Source organism: Mirounga angustirostris, unplaced genomic scaffold, assembly GCF_029215605.1.
Source record: "Mirounga angustirostris isolate CCGP_5_RB_7025 unplaced genomic scaffold, mMirAng1.0.hap1 SCAF_4, whole genome shotgun sequence".
Taxonomy (NCBI): domain Eukaryota; kingdom Metazoa; phylum Chordata; class Mammalia; order Carnivora; family Phocidae; genus Mirounga; species Mirounga angustirostris.
In genome coordinates, this window is record NW_026991712.1 from 107,111,476 (window position 1) to 107,128,208 (window position 16,733).

Sequence of the window (16,733 nt, forward strand, 5' to 3'; positions counted from 1 at the left end):
CTGTAGCGCAGGTGCTCATTGTACGTGAACCATCCATGACACTGGACAGACTTGTTCCTTCCTCCTATCTTCCCTGGGCCTCTGGGGCGCTTCACTCTCTTGATTTTACTCTTACCTCACTAGCATCTCTTTCTTAGCCTTCTTCGCTCCTTCCTTCTCTTTTCCACTTGACACTGGAGTGCACCAGGGCTCAGCTGGTGTCCTTTTCTCCTCCATTCATTTCTACTCACCCCCCAGGGATCTCATTTAGTCTCATCCTAATGCTCAATTAGATGCCTGAACTCTAAATTTATTTAATCTCCAGTGCAGACTTCTTTTCTGTCCTAGGGTCTTAGGCTGTTACCTCTGCCTGGAACTCACTTCCCCAGCTATCTGTATGGCTCACTGCCTCCCCTTTTTCAGGTCTTTGCCAAGATACAAGCTTCTCAGTGAGGCCTCCTTGACCACAGTAGAGAGAACTGCAGAAACCTCTCTCTGATTCTACCAATTCCTCTCACCTTTTTTTATTTGTTGTCATAGCTCTTATCTTCTGCAATACTGTATATTGCACTCTTTTTGTTTGTTTGTTTCTTTATTGCATGTCTTCTTTCACTAGAGTGTAACTTCCAGATACTGAAAGTTCTGTCTGTATTCTAAGTGCTTACAATATTCCTGGTGCCTAGTCAACACTCAAGAGATAATTGTCGAATGATGATTCTTATGGTCTTCTATTTGATTGTCCGTTTGTGTCAGGTGCTTTATAGGCCTACTTAATGGATTGGGAAATCAGCATTCAAAAATATTAAATAACCTATCAAGGGGTTCTGCATCCAGTAAGCAGTGAAACCAGGATTTAATTCTAAGAGTGTCTAGTCCCAAAGCTACATCTCAGTCCATTATATCATCCTACCTCTACTTTTCCTTGGTTGTCATAGACCTCATGGCATGAAGTTTAACCACGTATATCTTTGCATGCCTAGAATAATGCATTCTGTGTGACAAGCAAATTTGATAATTTTGATTTGTGGAATTGATTTTTTAAGACTGGACATAGTGTATAACCATTTTTCCTTGGGAATTTGTCTAAAAATGCACTATGACTTTTCTGTAAGTAAAGTATTGCAGGGGTACATCAGTACAAACAAAATTCTACTAACAGATAGTTGAAGAGTGTTAAGCATGTTGCTTTCTCTTTGAACATCACACAGCTCTTTCAGGTTGAGACTCCTAGAATGCAAACAACTGATTTAGGGGAAAGAATATTTAACTTGTCCAATTGTTGGACTTTTGGGGATGAAGGAGACAGCTGTTTTCTGAACATGGCCTCAAGTTACCCAGTAGCCTATCAAAAATAGCCACAGATAAAAAATAACCTATTAACAAACCAAACACCTGTAGCAAAATGATCCCCCCAAAGCCTCCATCAAACACAAGGAAAATGTTTTGTAATTTATTTCCCCTCTCACGCACATGAAAAGTTAATATTTACTGTATTTGGGATCTTTTCATTTTCTCTGCCTCAGTTTACAAATGGACATGAAAATAATTGGTATCATGTAAAGTATTAGCATTACTGTAAGCCAGGGAAAAGCAAGCGACTAAACAGTCTGTAATTATCATCCCACCAAGATCAAGGCCTGTAGATGCCCCAGCACAATGAGTTCTCTGCCAATTTACCACTCCCATGTATAAACCTTGTGGTACTCATGTCTTTGTGCAGTGTGTACCACAGAGGGGATGAAAAGGATCATTGGGGTTGAACTTTAAGTGTTGTTTTGAATCAGAGCCTTTGGTGAGGACCGCTGGCCTTACTCACTTTCCTTCCGTTGTTCGCAGCATAAGGAAGCAGCCCTTCCCTCAGTATTGTTTTCAGGTTGCGGTGTTCTAAAAAATGTTGTTCCCCTGTGATGCCTTGGCTTGATGCTTTACTTTTAGCCAGTGGATTAAATGGAATGTTTAAAATATTTGGACCTAGAAATGTTCCCGAAGTCAAAACTACCTTGAAAGGACTCCACAAAATGTGCTAGCCCATACAAAACTGGATGTCTGAATGGTCCAGGGTGCTTCTTTGCGTACTCAGCTGCTTTTTGAACTTGAGAAGTTTGAGCTTTCTTTGCTTTTTGTTTCGAAAAACTGTTTTTTCTTTTTTTCTCTTCGAGTTTGGGATTTTAGTTTAAAGAGTAACCGATTTTAAGTTTTAGCATTTGACCACTTGAAAATTTTTGTCTTAGACTTGCACAAGGAAATATTGAATGGGGTTCCTTCAGTTCACTGAAATTTTGCATTTTCTTTTTACTTCCTCCATAAGTTTCAATGTCAGTTTTTGTTGGTATAGCAAAATAAATGCCCTTTTATCTGTATTGGGATCATAAATGCAAAGAGAGAAGTTGAAACTGATCATCAAGAGGCTATCTTCCCCAGAAAGGAGTCATTGACTCATAGGTCAACTAGACTTCCGCATTTAGACATGGGTATTTCGGGTTGTAATATTTAGATCTCAAATACCTGTATTCCCTAAGAGGTTTCAAAGAACCATTTGGTCATCACAGGATTTGGAAATTGGATATGGAATTTTAGAGCCATATCACTACTAATTGGAGGCTTAGGTATTCTGGGTTCTGAGAGTTTGTTCATCTATCCATATATCACACTGGTTAAACATCTACAGACTATGTAACCAACATCGTGCTATGTGCTAGAGACAGATGAATAAGACAATGAACTCTTTTTAGTGGAAAAGACAGGACGTAAACAGAAGACAAGTAAACACTGTGTGAAAAGTGCTAGGTCACCAAAGGCATTCAGGGCAGAGGGGAGGCCAGAGTTCAGCCAAGTCATTCTAGCAGAGGGGACAGCTGAGCGGAGTGTTTTATATTTGGACAATTAGGAGTTAATTAACCCAAAGGTCGAGTCAGGGTAGGGGGTGGGGAAGCAAAAGACAAATTGTACAGTCACAGCTCCTGATTTTCTAGACGGTCAAAGACAAACTGAATAGTCTCCTCAGGGGCAGATTCCCCAATGGCTGATGGAATGACATACTTGACAAATTGTCTATATACAGGCTTGTAAATCCCAGTTTGTTATATAAGGTATTTGGTGTTCAAAGACTATACATACGTATTCGTATGTATACACGTATTATAAATAAATTTGTCTATGTATATTTATTAATGATCCTTAACTAATTCACATACATCAAAATCTTAATTCTCTGCCATTAGAAAGTGAATAAATGTAGGTGGATTTGGAGTCAGAGAGACATGGTCTTATTTTCTAGTCTTTCCACTTACTAGGTGAGGGAACTTGGAAAAATCACTTACTATCTCAGAGAGTCTGTTTTTTGGGTGTAAAACTGATAGTAATAATAGTTTCCATAAGATTTTTTGATTAAGGTTAAGTGAATCTTTAGGTAAAGTTGGTCATGGAGCATAATGATTATGTAATAAATAGCAACTAATTATTATTATTATTGTTACTACTTAATTATCTTATTGTGCAAACCAAGTTCTTAGAAAGTCTATTAAATCTTGTAGGCACATTATTCTTTCAGTGCTTTCACATTTGCTGAATGCATCTTTCTACACATATAACCTAATACTGTAATTGACTTGTTTGGGAGAAAGACCAGGATCTCATTCTTCTCTGTGAACCAAGAAGCCATCAGATGTGTTCTTTTCCAACATGGGAAACTGAGGCAGAGATGGACAGGGATCCAATTCATTAAATGGTAACATTCTCTGTCCAGCAGTATTTCCACTAGACTGACTCTAGAAATTTTAGAAGGCTTGATCTGATTCTTTGTCATTATGGAAATATGCTATAAGCTTATCCAATTAGGTTGGCTTCTAGGCAGAGCCATCACTCTGAAAATTAGGGTGCAAGCCAGTTATGTGAAAGTGGATTTACATGGCAAAGCAAGAAATGAGCCAGCTGTCAGTGCGTCTGCCCTCAGTCTACTTCACTATTACGAATGAAGGGCCTGAGGTTTTGTTCAGCGACAGATTGGATTCCAGACAATTGTAATTCTAGCCTGAAGATTTTTGGAAATAAGTGTTTTGAAAGATGCCAACTCAAAGTTTACTTCTAAAATATTTCATGGATCTCTCTTTGGAGAGATGGCTGCTTTGTAAGGGCCGGTGATTATTGCATGCCTTAGAGAGATCTCTAAGAAGGAACCTAAACAAAACCAAACCAAAAAGCCCAAACATTTTCATTTGGAAGTTTGACTCAGTTTTAGCATAGTATGAAAAAAATCTTTATTATTTCATCATTGGATCTTCCTGTCTCCTCTCCCCCCTCTCCCCTCTCCTCTCCTTTGGGTGAGATTCTAACTGTAGGAGTTAGATTGTTTCATGTGTGCCCAGGGCAAAGACTGAAAGAATTGCATTATGTAGTCATGCAGTGGTGTGGGTGGGGTGGGAATTTAGGAGAACACTAAGTTCCAAGAATTACAGTTGCCACAAACAGATCTGTAGGAACTCCCTTAGAGCCGGAGGTTCTTGAATCCTGACTTCCTGTGAAATCTGAAGGTCGAGTATTGTGCAAATAGTGAGAGATAGCTGCCACTTTACACCCACATTCCCACATCAGTTCCCCATTACCCCTCTTTAAAAAAAAAAACCTCAACAACAAAATTATTCCTTTGTGCATATCTAATTTAAAATCTCGTAATACAAAAATATTTTCAGGAGAGAAATTTAAAAACAATTTAAGTGAATGTTTCCTTCTTTTTAAATTTTAAATTTTTAAATTTTTATTATTGAAGTATAGCTGACATTGAATGTTGCATTATTTCAGATGTACAACACAGTGATTCAACAGTTTCATACATTACTCAGTGCTCACCGCGATAAGCGTAGTCACCATCTGCCACGATACGTTATTAAAATGTTACTGACTATATTCCCTATGCTGTACTTTCCATCTTTGGGACTTATTTATTTTATAAGTGGAAGTTTGTACCTCTTAATCCCCTTCACATATTTCACCCACACCTCTGGCAACCACCAGTTTGTTCTCTGTATTTATGAGTTTGTTTCTGGTTTTTGTTTGTTTGTTTTGTTTGTTAAATGAAATTCCAAAGGGCAGTCTCTGGAGTTCCTCAAGGACCTTGGCATTCTTAAAAATGAAATCTAAGCCATTATGGTACCACAATAGTAATCAGCCCTCTAAAGGCAGTCCTGAATAGGAGAAAAACCCTAATTCAGTTGGAAAAGAAAGGTCAAGCCAGATGACTATCTCTGGTTAATTTTGTTCAAGGCTTTATTAACTTACTATGGTTGGCCCATTTGACATTTGATTTTAATCAAGCTCTATTCTTATACCCCTCCTTTATTTACGTATCTTTTAGAAATTGATATAAATGAAATAAAAATCACATCCTTTTAGGGTGTGGGGCAGATCTATTTTCCTTTCTTCGAATTTGCCAAATCTGTGCATGTGAGGAAGGAAGAAAATGGATTTTATGAAGGCTGAATGGAGTAAGTATTAGGTTTCCTGGAGTTATTGAAGGCAGTGTACTCACTTCCAACACAGCAGTGTAAACACTTTAATTTTTTTGTTGAGTTTTCTGTGACTGCTGGATCTTCTCTCCCTTCCCCCAAATTCTACCAAGTACGGATACACATGCTGACAAATGGAATGCAAACAAATGGTATGCAATGGGTACACTGTGGGGGAAATGTACAGAGAGGTTCTTATAGGCCATTAGAAATGATAGCCCCCAAATGCCAAGTTATTTATAAAGAGGAGAAGCAGTGACTTCTTAACATAGGGCTCAAAATAAAGAAGCGTTTGTCTACAAAAAAGAATGTAATGATTCAGTTCTGTGCATTTGTTTATTGATGATCACTTTTTCCCCTTACGTCTTGACATTCCACCAAAGCAAACTGTATGATCTTCCCATTGGGAACCAACTCAGAGCTTAGCTTTATTTACAAGCTTCATTATACTAAAGAGCAAAATGTTCTAGCTGATTGAATAGATATTACATGGCAGCCGCTGACCTCTCTAGGAGAAATATCCAACTCCTACAGAGAAGTCCTAAATGTTAGCTGATTCACAGTCAGTTTTTTTCCCCTTTATTTACTGTAGTCCAAACCACTGATTTCAGTTTTCTCTTTCTTTCTTCTTTCTTTCTTTCTTTCTTTCTTTCTTTCTTTCTTTCTTTCTTTCTTTCTTTCTTTCTTTCTTTCTTTCTTTTCTTTCTTCTTTCTTTCTTCCTTCCTTCCTTTCTTTCTTTCTTTCTTTCTTTCTTTCTTTCTTTCTTTCTTTCTTTCTTTCTTTCTTTCTTTCTTTCTTTCTTTCTTCTCTCTTTCTTCAGTATGGTGTTTCTCTACTTCAGGTAAGATTCTGCAGTAAACAAAGAAGAGCTTTGACTGCTAAGCTGAGCTTTTAAATTTCTCACTTCCATTCACTTCAAAGGCACCAAATTCACACCACAGTAGAGTTTTACCTTGACAAGAGAATAATGGTAGAGGGCAAGGTAAGAGGAAGTCTGGGATATACTAATCCTTGAGAATGCTGTGCTATCAGGGCATTTACATGTGGGCTCCTAGGGGAAATAGGGAGATAACTGAGGAATCAGTTCTTTGGTCTGGGGCTCCAGAAAATACTAGAAACACCCTGAGTAATCAGGAAACTCACCTTGGCATAGGAGACTGTTGAAAAAACTTGTACCTCCATTTAGGAGGCTGATTAATTATTGTCGGGGAGGAGAACTTTTGGGTGTAGGACCCAACTGTCTTGGACCTGAATGAGAAGAAACCTGATCTCAGATCCTGAGTAAGCGCTGTAAAAACCAACAGCCTATGGTGCCATTAGGGGTCTAATTAAGAAACTCTAAAGAGCAGAGAGGAGAGTAAAGAACAGGGAACAGGGAGGAGAGGAGCTGCTCTATAGAAGAGACCACCAAAGGAAGAGCAGAAAATTCCAACAAAGGACACAGAGTGTGTGGAGCCCCCTCAGGTCAATGAGAATGGGCAAAGATTGGACTTTTAGGAATGGAGTGCCCTCACAGACTCAAAGCTCAAGAGTCAAAGATTATTGCAACTGCTACTATATCCCTGCTCTCTAGGACTGATGTGGCCTGGGGAAGAGCTCTCAGCACACAATGGCTTATCCAATTTCAAAATGTAAATTCAACACACTACAGAATTTTTTTTGAAAAAAACCTGGATTTTTCTAAAGTCATTTTGATAAGGTATTAAAATAAGAGCTGAGAGTCTTTGTTTCCCACAACAATATCATGCTGTTTTTTGACTTTTCTCTGCCCATAGCTCTCGGTTCTTTCTGCCAAACCAAGGAGTGATAACACATTTGGAGCTTGTAGCCAAAATTCTAGCAACATGCATAATTAATTCCATATCATGGCCAGTTTTATTTTTTTCTCGTATCTAATTGTGCACAGAGCTCTTGGTTATTACCTGTTTCCTCACTCCCTGAATGAAGTCCACCTTGTCCCTCTCTTCCTTTTAACCTTGGAATTGTAATTCTTGGTAAAATATAACTAAATGAGTTTAAGTATGTTTACTAATCTACCACCTCTCAAAGTGTTTAGGTCAATCTGAATGGTATAGTTAGCAGTGAAAACACTTCCCATAGTCTAAATGGAATGTGAGCTTAAGCATTCATGCTTTGCTGAGTGGCCAACTCATGTGACAAGTGATCCTTCCCCTAAAGAACTAGCCTGAAATCAGTAGGCCCATTGTGGGAATCACATTCCACTTTATCACCTGTGTGCCAGTTGGTGTTGTGGTAGTGCCTATGTGGTTAGTTGGAAAGGATGAATCACTTGGAGTGACAAAGAAGATCTTGGTTTCACACATGTTGCTGGGAATCAAATGATAACTGAAAGCCTCTTGAGATCTAAAACTCTGCTCACAGTGTGAACCTTTTTCAATGCCATCCACCTTAAAGAAATGATTGTTGTGGCATGGTTGAATTCATGCATTCAACCAGTATTTGGTGTGTACTTACCATGAACCAGGCTCTGTACATGGGGTTGGTGATAGGGTTCTGAGCAGCATGCATGCTGTTCTGCTCTCTTGGGCCTTAGATTTCAGTAGTGGAAAACAGGCATGAGAAAAACAAACACATAAGCACAGTTTTAGCTAGTGTTAAGTGCTATAGAGAAAAGAAAGCAGGGTTTTCAGTAGAGTTACTGGTTGGGGTGGTGGTGGTGGTAGGTGATGAGCTAATATAGACTGAGCAGTCAAGGAAGACCTCTCCGAGGAGATGATATTTGCATTATTCCAAGCTCATGGATCTTTCTGAAGTGGATTTCTCTTTTCACAGTTCTGGACCTATGAAACTTAGCTGAATACCTTTTTGGCTTTTCTTTGCTCTTTCCAAAATAGCCAAACCTTTTTGTGGTTGCTATATAAGCATTTAATAGACTTGCAAGTTGAACCTGGGAAGATTTTGTTTCTTTTTAAGAATTACAGTAAATATCTCACAATTAGGGAAAACTGCCTCCAGGTAATGGGTAATACTTGTTAAAAAAAAAAAAAAAAGCCTCATGACTTTAATAGCCGGACTTCAGCTATAAGCAAGCATAGAGACATAATAGATTTTTTTTTTCACCAACGAAAAGTGACTTTGCTTTTAGGAATTCTGTATATTTAAACCTATCCCAACATTGTTGGCATGGGAGTTATATCTTTTTGATGGCTTTCCAAAGAAGTTACCAAACAAGTTATCTTGGTCTTTTCAGAATTTAGCTATGTGAAAAGAGAAGTAATTTGGCTAATTTCTAACTATGGTAGAGCCACCAGCCCCCTCAGAAAATGTATCCCACCCAGTGTCCTCATTGTTAAGCCAACTTGCTTAACCTTCCTTCTTTATGTATTTGGACCAGCTACATGGGTAATTGGATTCTGGGGCAAATGTTTCAAGAGTGATAGGTTCTACTTGATAGGTAGTGAGCTATTGATGTACCAGTTAGTGATGCCTTGTCTTGTTGGTGCGTATCAGTCCAGTGTTGTCCTCATGGCCTCTCCTGTGATGCTTCAGGAGACATTAGGGAGAGGAGCCAAGGACACCTCCTCTCTGAAGAGAGCCTTCCTAGATTGATAGAGCTAATTTTCCTCTCATGTGGCACCATAGCCCATAATACTTTTATTATACCACTTAATAAGTTGTAATTTCAAATGTATTTGGAGATCTATATGCCCACTAAAATATGAGATCTACAAGTTCAGAAAGTGTTTTAATCATCTGGTAGTAAATTCTTATTTAATTCTTTTTTTTGAGAGAGAGAGAGAGCAAGAGAGAGTAGAGGGTAGGGGAGGGGGCAGAGGGAGAGAGAGAATCTTAAGTAGGCTCAAGGCCAGAGCAGAGGCCAACGTGGGGCTTGATCCCCTGACCCCGAGATCATGACCTGAGCCAAAATCAAGAGTCAGATGCTTAATCAACTGAGCCACCCAGCTGCCCCAATTCTCATTTAATTCTTAATGTCAAAGGTATAAAATATATTTTTGGAGAATTTTACTTAGAGGTTTAGGAAAGCCATTTGATGACGTTGGGCCTGATTCTTTCACAAAAGGTGATGATAGAGCAGTTCTTTTGCATTGGGCCTGAGTATTTGGGTGGAAATGTAGCTACCCCTGTCATTATTTCTTTTTTATGGAAGAATAGATTTTACCCAAAGACAGGAATATTTGTCAATGAGGAAGTGCGGGGTAGGAGAGAGGAAAGAGGGAACACATACTTCTCTTGAACACGTCTTTTTTTTCTGATTTGCCTGGCCCAGAAGGGCATAAATGTGGTGTGCTGGAGCGTACCCCTTACTATTTGTTGGAATCTCTCACCACCTCTCTTTACATTTCTGAAGTTTTATGATTATTAAGCAGTTATTATGTGCCAGCTACTTTAATAAGTGCTATTGCTTTCTCACCTGACTTAAGTCTTAAAACAGCACGATAAGATAGATACTATTGTTATTTCCATTGGGAATGGAGACCAAGAGTGGTAAGGAGACTTTGCGCCAAGTCACACACACACAGCCTACCGCAGAGTGAGGATTGAATCCTTTTCTGCTTGAATTTAGAAACTGAACTCTAAACACTGTGCTCTGAAAACTCTCCTAGGTTAGTTTGTTTTGTGCATATTTCTGCTGGGAAGGCCTGGGCAACCTTGGGCAATCAGCCCCAAGACAGTGATGGAACGGATTTAAGAGGCACCATGGTGGATGACTTAACAGCAGGGCTCAGGTCAAATTTCAGGAAAGATAAAGCTTCTTTCAATGTTTTCCAAATTCTTCTTTCCTGTAGTCTATTTTAATGCTGTCCTGCAGCTGTCCAAAGCTCACCCAAACTCACGCAAAGCTTCTTTTTTTTTTTTTTAAATGGCTATATTGAGACATAATTTGCATACCATACAATGCACTCATGAAAGTGGCTTTTTAGTAGATTTAGAGTTGTGCATTCATCATGACAATCAATTTTAGAACATATTTATTATTCCAAAAAAGAAACCCACACCCCTTAGCCATCACTCCCAATCTCCCTGTACCCATAACACTAGGCAACCACTAATCTATTTTCTGTCTCTAGATTTGTCTCTTCTGAACATTTCATATAAATGGAATCATACAATATACAGCTTTTTGTTTCTGACTTCTTTTATTCCGTGTAATGTTGTTTATTTTTAAAGATTTTATTTATTTATTTGAGAGAGAGAGAGCACATGAATGGGGAGAGGAGCTTGAGGGAGAGGGAGAAGCAGATTCCCTGCTGAGTGCAGAACCCTATGGGGCTCAAGGGGGCTTGATCCCAGGACCCTGAGATCACGACCTGAGCCAAAGTCAGACACTTAACCAACCGAGCCACCCAGGTGCCCCTTCAGTGTAATGGTTTTTTTTTTTTTTTTAAAGATTTTATCTATTTATTTGAGAAGAATGAGATAGAGAGAGCATGAGAGGGAGGAGGGTCAGAGGGAGAAGCAGACTCCCTGCCGAGCAGGGAGCCCGATGCGGGGCTAGTGTAATGTTTTTAAGGTTCATCCAAGTTGTAGCATATATCAGAACTTCAGCTCTTTTTATGGCCAAGTCATATTCCACTGCTTGGATATACCATATCGTATTTATCTATTCATCAGTTGGTGGACACTTGGTTGTTTCCACTTCTTGGCTCTTATGAATAATGCTGATGTGAACATCACTCTAAGTTACTTATTCTATAGTTTCATTTCTTTACTTGGAATTTGCACTTGCTCAAATCTAAGTTCAGAGACTGGAGAATATTAGAACGATCTAATTATCAGAATTCATACTGAGGTGTAGATGACTGATGTACTACATGCATTTTAGGAGAGGAATGTTAGAACTCAAATGAACTTTAAATTGGTGAAATAATTGCAGATAGTTCTTTGTGAGGAATGAAGTCTTCCCAGTGCCCTTTCTAACACTGGTTGCTGCCCTGTCACTGTTTTCTCTACACCCACAAAATTCCCAAAGAAGCAATGTAGCAGTCACTTTTGAGAAGCTGTTGATCCTTTCAACAGTTGTGTGTGTAGCCCCCTTTTCATTTTCTTCTGGTCACATTATATTTTCTTTCTCTATAGTGATTTTCCTTGGGTAAATAAAAAGATTGTCACTCTGAATTTTGTCATTACTCATAATTGCAATGTCTTCACAATCTCTTCCTACTCTCTGACAATCACTTTCTATTTTGTAGCTCACTCCTTCTAGAATCATGATTCTAACAATTTGATCCCACCCAGATTTCCAACCCATTGATCCTACTACCTTGTCACTGTCACCTTTCTGATGTCCTCTTTTCCATCCTGACCAAGCTTAAATTCCATGTGCAGTCAGTATAGTTACTCCCTTGCATATACCCCCAATTTCCTTGCCTGTTTTTGGCATCGGTGTTATTCCTTGCTCAAGCCACTATTTCTCTCTCTCTCTGTCTACTACACACCTAAATGAATCTGCCTAGGACTAGAGGAAAACAGACAATCGTGCCTGACTGTATAATTTGTCCAAATTTATCCTATTGTAAATTAGTGACTACCTTCAAGTGAGCCTCCAAAGCTCTATGCTTTATCCTTAATGCTGCCTGAAAATGATGTTTCTCTATTCTCTTGACTTGCCCACATTTCTAGTTAATTTTTTTCACATCTCTCCTCAAACTTCAAATACCTCCTCCATCATTCTTAATCACAACTGAAAGATAATTCTCCATCTGCAACCATGCTTTCCTACCTACTAAAGGTCATTGATGGAGCAATTCTCCCCTCTCTCCTGCTTCATCAATTTTTCCCTTTCTTAGAACTTTGTTATCAATATACAATTATTCTATTTCCTATCTTAAAACGAATAATGAAAACCAGAGCTTCCTACTGACTCTACCATTCCTGCCAGTCACCACCCCATTTTTTGGTTTTCTTTTACAGCAAAATTCTTTGAAGCAGTTGCCTTTATCCACTGCCTTGTTGAAATCTCCACTAGAAGAGCTAATCCATGTCTCCCACAATATATCCAGAATGGAGCGTCTGATCTTCACCCCTGCATTTGTCTCCATCTCACTGATGGCAAAACCACCCTTTTAACTTCTCAGGGCCAAATTCCTAGAGCGATCTCTCATCTTCTCTTTCTCTCTTGCCCCACATCCAATTAGTCAGAAGATCTCATTTGCTCTGCCTTTAAATTGCATGCTTTATCTGATCAATTCTCATCATCTCTACTATTAACACCCTGGTGAAAGCCCATGATTGTCTCTCACTCCTAATTAGTCTCCCTGCTTCCATCCTTGCTCCTTACCATTTGTTTCAATAAGGATTGATCCTCGTAAAGCATAAGTCAGATCATGTCAGTCCTCTGCATAAAACTCTCAGTATAAAAGCCAAAATACTAACAATGGCCTACAAATTCCTGTATGAATTGGGCCCCTATTCATTTCTGATCTCATCTTCTGTAATACTTTCCCTTCTACTCACACAAGCCGATGTGCACTACCTCAGGGCCTTTGCACAGGGCACTTCCTGGAATTCTCTTCCCCTGGATACATACAAGACTAGCTCCCTCACTTGCTATAAATCTTTTTGTACGTCCCTTTCTCAAAGAGGTACACTAGGCCACCCTTTTTAAAATTGTATAGCATCTCTGCCCTGATCTTCTTACCTGTTCTGTTTTTGCATGGTGTTTGCACCTTCTAATACACTATATAATTTCTTTTTTTTTTTAATGATTATTTTTTGTTGTCTGTTTCTTTCCGCAAGAATGTACGTTCCATGGAATCTGGAATTTTTGTTTTATCCACAACCATTCAGTGCTGGCTCACAGTAGGTGCTCAATAAATATTTGATCAATGAAGTGATCTGAGAAATTGAGAAATGCATTCAATATCATCTATTAAATTTATTGATCAAATGGCTTTATTGTGTGAAATATCAATTTTCTTCGAAAGTTTGGTACTAGAACCATATATTAAATCTGATGCTTATTTTAAAAATACCGTTTATTAAAAAGATATATATACATATATGTATGTATATATACATATATATATATACTTTTATTTATCACCCCTATTGCTACCCTATTATAAGCTTTCCTTGAAATGGTTATTTTAAGAGTTTGCTATAGAAAAATCTTTGTTTTAAGCTACATTATATTTAAAAGCAGCGTTCTTTTGATAACTAAAACCTAAAATCACGCATTTACTCTAAAAAGAGAAGTTTGAAGGGGTGGTATGAGCTTCATGCCTTGGAATTTGGCGTTGAGGACTCCCCAAATTCTCCAACTGCTGGAGACCTAGCTGAGAGCTAAGAATAGTGCAGAACGTAAACTTCTATAGTAGCAACTGTGAGAGGAATTTTTAGAAGCGGTGTGAGACTATAGCATTGTCAGAGAGTTTGAGAAATGGTCCTCTTTAATTGTCAAAAGTACATATTTTTAATTATGTATTTTACTGTCCTAACTTCAAATGGAAGTTTGTAGGACCCTGCTTCCTGGTGTCATTAATTACCTCTCTTCATTCATGTCTTATTTAACATTATTATGAGGGAACATAGAGCATAGTCTATATTTGGCAAAAGACACGTGTTTATTGCCATGTTTCACAGGAGTACCATCAAGGCTTCCAGAAATGCATGTGGCAATTTTATCTGACATTGGATTATAATTTGTTGAATTTGTTTTAGACTCAAGATCCTCATTTTTGTTTGCAAGCTTTCAGGGTTGGGTTCAAGGTAAGTCTAGGAGATTCTGGAATGTACAGCGGTGTTGGTTTTGGTTTCCTTCTATCTGTCCTTCCAACATTCTTATTTCCCTTTCAGCATCTTGCCACTTGTGTCCAGTTTGGTCATGGGGAATCCCACAGAGCCCGCCCCTCCTCAGGAAGTGCCCTATGCCCTGGCTCAACCTGGCTCCTTCCCCTTCAGTGGAAACCTATTCTTAATTGGCTGAGTGATGGTGGGAAAAAAAAAAACTAGTCTACATCTTTTCTTGTGAAATGAGGAAATTGGTCTAGATGATATCCAAGATCCCTTCTTGCTCTAAAGTCTTGTGATTTTATGATTCTGCCTCTTTTCTGGGCAAAATGAAAACTACTGATTATAAACTTTCTTGGGAACATTGTTGTCTTCCTCATGTTTGTGGAATTATTCTTTTTGTTTTGTTGATCTCTCCCTCTCTCTCTTTTGTATTCTCGGAAATATTATCTGGACCTAAAATAGTATTCTGCTTATAGTACATTTCTTGGAAGACAGGTCTGTCTCAGACCCAGTTTCTGTTTGGATTCAAGCCCCACTGGGACTGATGGGCAGTTTGGTGGCAAGGGGCATTTCCCACTCTTGGTGAATGCATTGCATTATGGCCAGCTTTGCTACGTGCTTCTCCACTCTTGGACTCAGCACGGATCACTGAGTCCTCCATAGGACCATTTATTGAAAGGTGTGATATTACTGGTAATATTATGGTTTGATAGCCATGGTCCTTGCAGGCGGCTCTTTGTGAGAGCCCACCTTGGGCTGGAAAGAAGTAAGTGAGTGTTATTGTCCATCTGAAGCCTACAGGCCTCTGCTGAGATTAATTGTTGGCAAACTCTCCCTAAGATCCCTGACTATAAAGCTCTCTAGGGAATGCAAAAGATTATAGTCATTACCCTGATGAAAAGCTGAGCTAATTTTACCTGGATCTGACCCTCTGGTTCCAGGGAGTCTAGTTATTTCAACCCTGTCACTACGATGACACACTCTCATGAGGGCATCGAGAGTGTGATTAGCTGCTCATCAGGTGCCGGCCCCCTAGCATTGCCTTTAGAGCTCACAGACATTTCCCTGGAATTTAAAACGCCTTCTGAAACGTGGGTCCTTCCATTGTCAGTCATCCCTGCTTTGTCGCTGGGCAGTTGGGCCGGAGCCAGAGGGGAAGGACAGGGCATGGCAGACACATGAGTCTGCAGGGGGGGCGCAAGGCAGGAACCCCAGGGGGAGAGGACAGGACAACAGGTGTGGGCACCCAGGGCACAGGCAAGATGATGTTCTCCCAGCAGGGGACTCGGGGGTGGGGGGAGTGTGGAACACAGGCAAACTACCTGCAGAGCCAACTCATTAAGTTTCATGTGATTTTCCAGAGCTTTCTTCTTTGTTTCTGACTGGCAGACACCCACAGTCACACTTGATTAGAGTATTACTTTCTTCGTTACCAAGGCAGTTTTATTATCGAAACCTGGTGAAATATTACAAAGAAAACTGTCATGATGTGCCACATAAAGAGGCCCAGTGAAGAAAAAGAGCTTCTTCAAAAGAGAAGTCATGATTTAGATCACGTTTTCTCAGTACTAATACTGCTGTCTTCGTGATGCAGAACAGATTTGGGGGGGGAGGAATTTGGAATACTAGTTTTAGGGCGCCTGGGTGGCTCAGTCGGTTAAGGGTTAAGTGTTTGCTTTTGGTTCAGGTCCTGATCTCAGGGTCCCAGGAGCCCCAGCAGCAGGGAGCCTGCTTCTCCCTCTCCTTTTTCCCCTCCCCCTGGCGCTCTCTCTGTGTCTCAAATACATAAATAAAAAAAAATCTTAAAAAAAAAAAAAGAATACAAGTTTGAATTAAACAATGGTTTCAGCACATGGATAAAAGTGGGGATTTGGGGTTAATTAGGAATGAAATGATGTGGCAGGATCCACTTAAGTAATAGCTCTCAAAGGGCCTGGCATTTCCTGAGGTGGAGGAGCTGAGAGTTTTTAAAATTCTCCCTGCTTCCAAATAGTTAATCTTCAGGAAGTGCCCTTTGTTGAAGTCATTCCTGCTACCTGAGATGGTGAATTTAAAAAAAAAACAGGCTTGCTTCAAAGGCAGCATGGAGAGTATAGCACTGTAGTCCTAAATGCTCCCCCGCCCAGATTTCTTTGAGGAGACTTGCCCTCTCCTAGGCCCTTTCATGCTTCGGAACGGCAGAGGTAGTCGGCGTACTGGGTGACACTGTCTTCACGAATGTCCTTGATGTACACAGATGTGCGGAACCAAACTTGAGTGAAGTTTGGAAGACAGGCCCAGGAAGGATTGGATGTGAAAGTATCAGCACAGAAAACACATATAGCATAGTAATCATGCTTTATTCTCCATGAAGTGATCCTTTCCCTCATGCACCACCGCTAGAACTGTTTTTTTCTTTACAACCATTTCTCTTTTAGTTTTTCTTCACTGAAGTTGCCTTGTCCTGACTTGCTCCCTCTATTAGAAAAGACCTATTTATAACATGTATAGCTTTGTTAGGATTGGAAATCTTGACTCATCCATTCTCACTTTTAATA

The 16,733-nt window shown here is 39.5% G+C and overlaps 2 long non-coding RNA genes across 2 annotated transcripts in view; one reads left to right on the top strand and one right to left on the bottom strand.

Moving 5' to 3' along the window:
* The window catches only part of LOC129046448 (uncharacterized), a 33,680-nt gene that overhangs the window by 8,642 nt on the left and 8,305 nt on the right, over positions 1 to 16,733 (top strand). The window lies entirely within an intron of this gene.
* On the bottom strand, positions 5,798 to 8,304 carry LOC135364144 (uncharacterized). The gene is made up of 2 exons (XR_010410823.1): positions 7,957 to 8,304; positions 5,798 to 6,330 (listed from the first exon to the last, which is right to left on the bottom strand). It is a non-coding gene; the product is annotated as an uncharacterized LOC135364144 (long non-coding RNA).